An 8,718-nucleotide genomic window follows, 5' to 3' on the forward strand; every position below is an offset into this window, starting at 1 on the left:
TTGACATCAAAACGGCAAATCCGAGAGGTATTTTTCAACACTTCATTTCTTTCATTGCGGCTGGAAAAAAGAAGAGAGAAAGAAGACTGCTTAAAGCTTTGTGGGTGGGAACAGTGTGGTTGCTCTGGGAAAGCAGGAATGGTAGTCGTTTTCGGGACAAGGCTTAGGATATTGATAGACTTGTTTTACAGATTAAGGGGAGACTTTGGAGTTGGAACGAGGCCTACAAAATCGTGGAGTTAGGAATTACTTTTACTTCTTGGTGTTCCAAAGACTTTAAACTTGTTTTGTTGTTTTGATTGGCATTCCTGATGCCTTGATCCCTTTTCTTTTAATAAAATTTTTACTTTACTGATCAAAAAAAAAAAAACCTGGTCGACGAGGATGAAATTTCTAGCTCAGGGTTTGTGAGTAACAATGGCGTCCCTCCAAAATACAAAGTAACAATGCCATCTTTTAATTTTAAAGGGTAAATTTTGAAATCATTTTTTTTTCAAGTATATTGTAGCACCAAGTTTAGCATAAACTCACCAATTTGGCGAGGCACAACACCAAAATTGAACAGTGATTTTACGACGGGCCTGACCTCAACCTCGGGTCCCAGTGCTAATTAATTTTATCTACCAAACCAACGAAAGACACTGAATAAATAAACAATCCAGCCTACCAAACGGGGCCAAGATTCTCGACTCGTTAAACAATCTTTATAATATTTATAATATAATTACTCCCACGCTAGATCCGCTATTGATAATGCTTGATTGTTTTTTATTTCTTCAACGTGCTAGATCTAGAATACATCATGTAATTTGCGTTTCTAAGGCACATTGCTATGTAGTTATCATTGCAAACTCGCTTTATTAGTCTAATTGTGTCATCATGTATTTTAGCTATACTTATAGAGAATGTTACTTTGTATGATTAACAAAATGCATAATTAAGTATTTTAATTTTTAAAATTATAATTTTTGCTATCTCATCTTATAAAAATCAAATAAAATTAGTTCAAATAATTAAAATAATAAAAAATAGGATATTTTAAAATTTTAATTTATTAAAATAAATAATTAATTAATTTTACTATTTTTATTTATCAATTATAATTCTCAAAATAAAGGTGATGCACAATACAGAAGAATCATAGATGTTGTTAACAAGTTATACGAGTTAACTAATTATCCGTATTACACGTGGTGGTTTAATTTCTTAGTGCATCCACTTGTAATGTCTTCAGCATATCCAAACAAATCGGTATTGGGACAATATATTGTCCAAATTTAGTGTCATTTTTGTTTTAATACTTTTATGAAATTTCATCAGGCTACATATTACTCATATAACTCTCTTAAATGAGATCTTCTATATATTTTACTCTCTTAATTACGATATTCAACCCTAAGAGCACTCTCAGCAGAAATCCCAAAATTATGCTCCTATATTCCTCCCTAAAGCTTCCCTATTTAATTTTAGAATCTCGATTTATAAATGCATACACCAGATCTCCTATTTTCTACATAAAAATAATAATTATGTGTGGGCCCTACTAATTATAAGCTTAAAATAAATTTAGGATGGGTGTAAATTTAAGATTGAATTTAGGTAGGTGTAAAATTTTTTGTGGGCCCCATCCAATTTAGGGGATCTGCTGGATGCATTTTTATCTCATTTTCAATTGTTTTAGCCTAAATTTAGAGTTAATGATGCATTTAGGTGATCTGCTGGGAGTGCTCTAATGTCTAAGTTCCGAACCCGATCAAAGACATAAAGCCCGCAATTTGAACCCTTGAATATATTATAAATTAACCGTGAATTTTCATGCGTGTAAATTTATAAAACACTAAACAATTGCAGTATAGTATAAGTATTATTGGAGTAATGAAAACCAAATGGGACATGGAAAATAGCCAAAGCTTAAGGCTTTTCTCTATCACAGACATTTATTAGTGTAATTAAGAAGGTAAAATGAGAATAAATATTCAATAATAAAGGTTAAAGAAGTTGGGTATGAGAGTTGGGGATAAGCGCCATAGGAGAAATCGAATCCGATGTAAATACAAACTTTATTTGGCATTAAAAGAAAGGGCAAAAGGGGGTGGTGGACACAAGCTGTCATATGGTGCAATGCCTGCAATTTTGGCTCCAAATTTATTTCCTTTCGTTAGCAAGTTTGATTGTAAATTGTGATATGTTTAATACTCCCTCCGTCCCACGAAGCGTGACCCACTTTCCTTTTTGGGTTGTCCCACGAAGCTTGACCTGTTTCTAAAAATGGCAAAAAATTTACCCTTTATTCACATTTTCACTTTTTCACCTACCACACTTAACACACAAAATATCAATTTCTTAATTCCCGTACCGAAAAGAAATGGGTCACGCTTCATGGGACGGAGGGAGTAATACTTTGTTGGAAGAAGGGTGTTTGGTTGAGCTTATAAACTTTTTAAAATAATTTATAAACTTTTTAATATAAACTTCTTCAAAATATTTGGTAAAATAAGTTCATAAAGAGCTTATAAGCTCCCCAAAAAATAAGTTCATCTATCCCAATTTATTTTCTTATTTTCTTATAAGCAACACTAATTTTATAAAAATAATTCAATTATGAGTTTTTATTTTCATTATATATCATTATAATTTCATTTTTCTTCTATTTTCTCTCTCTAACAAAGATTTTCTCTCACTAACTAAAAATTCTCTCTTTAGCTTATAAGTTCAATTACCCAAACACTTTGACAACTTATAAACTCTTAAAAACTACATCTTATAGGCTCTTGAAATATCTTATAAGCTCCTTAAAATAAACTTAGTCAAATACCCTCTGAATCAAATTGTAAAATAAGGTTCCATGTTTTTAAAATCAAATTAAATGAATGTATTCATATAATTTGGTGTAGTTTGGTATGCAATTTACAAAAAAAATTTGCCCTAATTTAATAGGAGTAATATCTAAGGTCTTCAAAAGGTATAAATAATATTTGGTTAAAAGTTGGAGCAAATTACAAACAATTCTAAGACATAAATGAAACGAGTTAGCTATGTTTATTAGTGCTTATATGTATCCCTATATAAGGTTAGGTTATAGTGAGAATTTGAGAAAAATGAATAAGGCAGTATATGATGTTGAATAAGACAGCATATAGTGTTAAATAACAATATTTAACTTATTGATAAAATTTTCACTCCCTTCAGGATTTGAACACATGTAAAATTTTGCCCCCTTTAGGTAAATATCAGTCTTAGGTTTTGAAAACCTAACGTTCCAAGTTCATTCTCATTTCTCACCACATTTGTCGATTCTCATTGTAACCATTCCCTATATATATTAGAGGTTGGTTATAGTGAAAACCGCAATTAAAAAGGGAAACTGAAAGCACTGCATTGACGTGTAAAATTATTGCATTCGTACAATTAACTGCATTTGAAAAAAATGAAAAAATATAATTCCCAACTGCCTTCAGAATTCGAACTCGAGTGATACATTCATTCATCAAAATAATGCATCCATCGTAGATATTCATGATCGAAAGGCTGAGAACACTGCACTAACATGTAAAGTTACCGGATTGACATTACTATTTTTTGTTTCACACATTTATTTTGATTTTAATACTTTAAATATTGTTATTGATATTATTAATTTTACAAATTATATAAAAAGAAAAAATTCCATTTATTTTTTTATTTGTGATTTTATGATTAAAGAAAAAAAACCGAGATTTAATCTTTATGTAATTTGTAAAATTAATAATACTAATAAAAAAATCCATATTAAAATTAAAATAGAAAATAATAACTAAATGTAAACAATGATCGTTAAATGTGATGACGAAAGACGAGCAGCATATTACTTCTCAATTATAAAAGTGCATATATATGTTACTAAGTTACTATCATTTCATATCGAGAAAGCAAAGTTGAAAAGTTTCCAATGTAGAGCAGTTCAGGAATTGTTGTAAAATCTTGTTGTCATGTTGTTATCATTGATGCTTTATGCCACTATCCTCTTTATACTTGCAAACTTTTGTGCCCCTTACACTTTCCATTTTATTTTTGTCTGCCGAGCCAAAGTCAATACCTTGAGTACTATTTCTGCCTAGCATATAGTATATTGATGGTTGTAGGAAATAATTAAAGTGACAAAAATAATTAAAGCATAGTTGAATTTTTCTTCAAAAATGAAATTTAAAAACAATAATGAGCACTTTAGCAAAATATATATGTCTAACCTATAATATACTCCACCCCTTTTCATTTTAGTCCATCCCCCAATTTCATGCCCATTTTACTATTTTAGTCCCTCCCCTAATTTCTTTTCTATTTTGAATGGTTTATGACCCAAACTTTAAAATTATTTGTAAAAATAACTCAAATTTTAAAAAATATAAAAAAATAGCATAAACTTTTAATTTATTCGTAAAAATAGCATGGACTTTTAAACATACAAAAAAATAACATAAACCTTGAAGTTATTTATAAAAATGGCTCGAACTTTGAAGTCATCTGTAAAAATGATCTGAACTTTAAAATGTACAATAGATAGTTTGAATTTTTAAGTTATTTATAAAAATAGTCTAAACTTTAAAAGATCTAATATGACCCGAACTTTTATAAATACAAAAAATGAATTGAATTATGACGACATTGCAGGTACGAAGTTAATATGAAAACTATATGAACATTCTGAGTTCACTTGGTGCATTCCCATAATGCAAACAGAATATAAGAATTCTCTTTTCTAATGAACTCTAACCTCGTATAAATAATTTTATCTTATCTCGCTGTTTTTTTATCATGCTCATGATAATCCAATGAATAATTTGTGCATTTGTTTTTTTGTCTTAAACACAAATTTTCCTTCTTTATTTGTGTGTAATTAGGATTTTATGAGCTCGAAGTTTAAAAAAAAATCATGTTGCCAAGAATATTTTGAGAGAGAAAAATTATTTGTGCGAGATCATGATTACTATGAGATAGTGAATTGTTATATTTTATTAGAAATATTTCAAGTGAATTTAGAATTTCCATATAATTTTCATGTCAACTTTGGGCTTTCTATATTGTCATAATTCAAGTCCGAGAGTGTAAGCTCATGCAATTTTTATAAATTTTAAGGAAGCCATTTTTTGCTATATGACATTTTTTGTATTTTTTAAAGTTCATGTCAATTTTACAAATGGCTCAAAAATTCGGACTATTTATACAAATTATTTTAAAGTCCGTACTATTTTTTCCATATCTTTTAAAGTTCATGTCATTTTTACGAATGACTTTTAAGTTCAGACTATTTTTTTGTATATTTTAAAATTCGGGCCATTTTTATAAATGACTCCAAAGTTCGGACTATAATTTTTTAGTAAAATTATTTGACAAAGTAAAGAAAAATATTATCTGCACAATAATTGAAGAGCTTTATTTAATTTAAAATTGATCTCATTCTTTCGTTTAAACTGAAAGTTATAATAAATTCTTGACTTGGTGAAGCACAATATGTATTTTTTTTTATCCCATAAATATTTAATCCTCAGAACTCTGAATTGAGATTTTTCAAAATCACAGTGATAATTTTTCTCAAGATGAATTTATACTGAAACTTGTTTTATAAGCATCTCTAGACATACATATCATTACGAGACTTGGTGGAGTTTTTCTTCATCTTCTTCTTCTTGTCATTTTTTTTTGGAAAAGGGATGAGACTAGGTGGAGTTAATCATATACTCGATATTTGTTAATTTTATAACTCTGCAAAGTTAACTGCAGTCTGCTAAAAAATAAGAAAGGTTTTCTTCTTTTTCAATTTAAAGATGCTATGATTATAGCTGGCTGATGGAATATTATTGTGCTCTGCTTCCCACTTAACCTGTCTAGGTCTACCTGTATCCTCCATTAAGTAGTCAATCTTTTTCTTTCTTTCATATTCTTCAATTATTCATCTTTCCTCTCAAAGCTGAAATGAATGACGCTGAACAATATTGATGACTCAAATACATGTGTTCTGTTAAATGATATATAGTATATCAAGGAAAATGATCATTTAATTCTATACGTGTAAACTATCCAAAAATATTCACATACCTAATTATGTGAGTTCTAACTTTTTTTTTTGAGAAGATGTGAGTTCTAACTTAAGATATGCAAATTGATTATCAACAATTCATTAAGATAAATATCACATATATGAATCGTGAAGAAATTGACATTAAGATAAATATCACATATAGTTAAATTAAGAGAAATTATGCAACTTTAACCTAGTGTATTTACAATACAATACTTATTATATTAAGAAAAAATTCAACTATATCACGTCCCCACTTTTTTTTTATGCCAAAAAATCAGTTGGCAGTGCATGACATTTTTGCTCAAATTAAACTAATGAAGTGGAAAATTTGGGTGTTCCTCTTCACCAGTAAAATGTTGTTTTATATGTTTAATTTGAAGAAAAAATTTAAAAAATAAATAAAAAAGAGTTCACCGAACAAAATCCCTAATTAATTTGTCATACCTTGTTGTACCGAAGGCGCCATCGCTTGCCGAACATCCTCACCTCCTCACGAGCTTAAAAGCAAATAAGTAACCATAATTATTAGTACAACCAAAAAAGTTTATTTTATACATGCATATTATGAAAAAAAAAATGAATGAAAAGATCCTAACACCCGTGGACAAACGATAGACGTTTAATATAAAACTCGGCCGTTGAGTCATTGTTTTTAATATTGATTATGAAATTATATTTAAATATTTATAATAAAATTATATTTGTTATTGTATAAATATTTTTTTATATGATAATTGAGTTAGTATTTATTTTATAAATAAAATAAATATGAAAATATTTTCTATATGCATTGCACGAGTGCAAATTAATAATCGATCAAATAAGAATGATTCTTAAAATAAGAAATGAGATTAAATTTGGAACGTCAGATATTCAAATCTTACGATTGAGATTAATCATGCGAATTGAGATAAACGAACAAGTTAATTAATAAACAATATTGTCAATTGAGTTCGAATCCTGAAGGGAAAGCGAAATTTTACCACATTAATTTAATATGGTTGTTTGTGCAAAATTTTACCACATTAATTTAATACGGTTGTTCGTGTGTCATAATTGATTTGTTTATAGATATTTATTGACTAAATAGTAAATTTTATTAACTATTTGCGTTACATTGATTTTTTCGTAGATCATAGATCTGGACTATAAATATAACGATCCTATGATGTATGAGCAATCTCATTTTTTAGGATAAGTTGTATTCTCACTCTACTCGATCGATGAAATTAGCTATTTTTTTGTAAGAAGTGAGAATGACAATATCATATGATTAAACCAATATAAATCTACGAATAAGTTGTTTGAAATGCACGAATAATATGAATATTCTTAATGAGTTAATGTGATAAAAATTTTGTTCCCACTGAAATTTGAATCCATTTTCGCTCCTTCAAACAAATATTTACCTAAATTTTAATTTTTTACGTATTAAAGTTTGCATGGTTTGAATGTGCACTTCAAGACTTATTAACTCTATTATTGCAATGAAAATATATTAAAAGCACGTAAAGAAAATGAGATGTGATTCCTTGTACGAAGTGGATATTTGATAACCTCTGTCCAATCAAGAGTTTGTAAGCTTAAACAATTGCATGATTGAACTATCCCAATCAATTGTCACGCAAATTATTAATTATATTAATTTCAATACATTAATGTTATTTTCTGATATTATATCTGATCGATGAGGTAGCCTCAAGTCTAATGCGGACAATGACTACCTCGTTCAGTTATGTTTCTCGAGTTGTTACTAAGTTTTTTTGAGGTGTATAATAAATTAATAATCGTGCGTACTGTTTCGTATAGTAGTAATTTTTTTAAATTATTGTCTATTTACAGAACCGATCACCTACCCATCGTGGGCAAGTATAACGTGCCCACCACTGACGTGACAATTTTAATTAGGAAAGAGGCTTATTAAATCTTACTCTAATTAAAATTATCTTACTATAATTACAATGGCCAAATCATGGTGGGCACGTTATGCATGCCCACGGTGGATAGGTGATCGGTTCTGTGTCTATTTATTATTCCCTACATTCCCACCTATGAGGTCTTATTTCTTTTAAAGATATTTATGTCAAATCACATATATAGTAAGAGATAAGGTGCAACTAATTTGGATATAAATTTAGTTGTTTATAATAAACTACGAAAAAAGTAATTTTTATAAATATTATCAAATTAAATAAGAGAGACAATAGAGAAAGTAATTTTTATATCATATTAGTATATATAATTTACAGTTTTTGTTATGTATTGAGTGTTCTAAAATGAAATAAATATTTTAAATTGAACAATTAAAAAAAAGTAAGACATTCTAAATATGACAAATAACATCAAAATCCCGGTAGTTTCGCCCGTTTTGCATTTTTCCCATGACCTTAAAATTTCTTGTTAAATTCTTGACCTTAATCCCGATTCTTAATTTTCCCATATGATTGATTAATTGGCCTTAAACTTATGTTGTCGGAAATCCACATAGGATTCAATTCCCGACAAATCGCTGATTGTGTTTAAGTAAGAACATTAAACGGCGTCGTTTTGAATGAAATTAGAGTTCTTCAGAGATGATCTGTCCCTCTCCTCTCTTCTCTTCCGGCCGCCGCGACCAGGCCGCCGACCGCCTCTCTCCCGCTAACCCCTTTCTCCTCTCT

At 29.0% G+C, this 8,718-nt stretch overlaps 1 long non-coding RNA gene across 1 annotated transcript; it reads right to left on the reverse strand.

Moving 5' to 3' along the window:
- Nucleotides 1-370: 370 nt before the first annotated feature.
- On the reverse strand, nucleotides 371-6,618 carry LOC131011062 (uncharacterized). Its single transcript, XR_009096727.1, has 3 exons — nucleotides 6,503-6,618; nucleotides 532-620; nucleotides 371-426 (listed from the first exon to the last, which is right to left on the reverse strand). It is a non-coding gene; the product is annotated as an uncharacterized LOC131011062 (long non-coding RNA).
- Between the last annotated feature and the right edge of the window lie 2,100 nt (nucleotides 6,619-8,718).

Source organism: Salvia miltiorrhiza, chromosome 2, assembly GCF_028751815.1.
Source record: "Salvia miltiorrhiza cultivar Shanhuang (shh) chromosome 2, IMPLAD_Smil_shh, whole genome shotgun sequence".
In the NCBI taxonomy this organism is placed as follows: Eukaryota; Viridiplantae; Streptophyta; class Magnoliopsida; order Lamiales; family Lamiaceae; genus Salvia; species Salvia miltiorrhiza.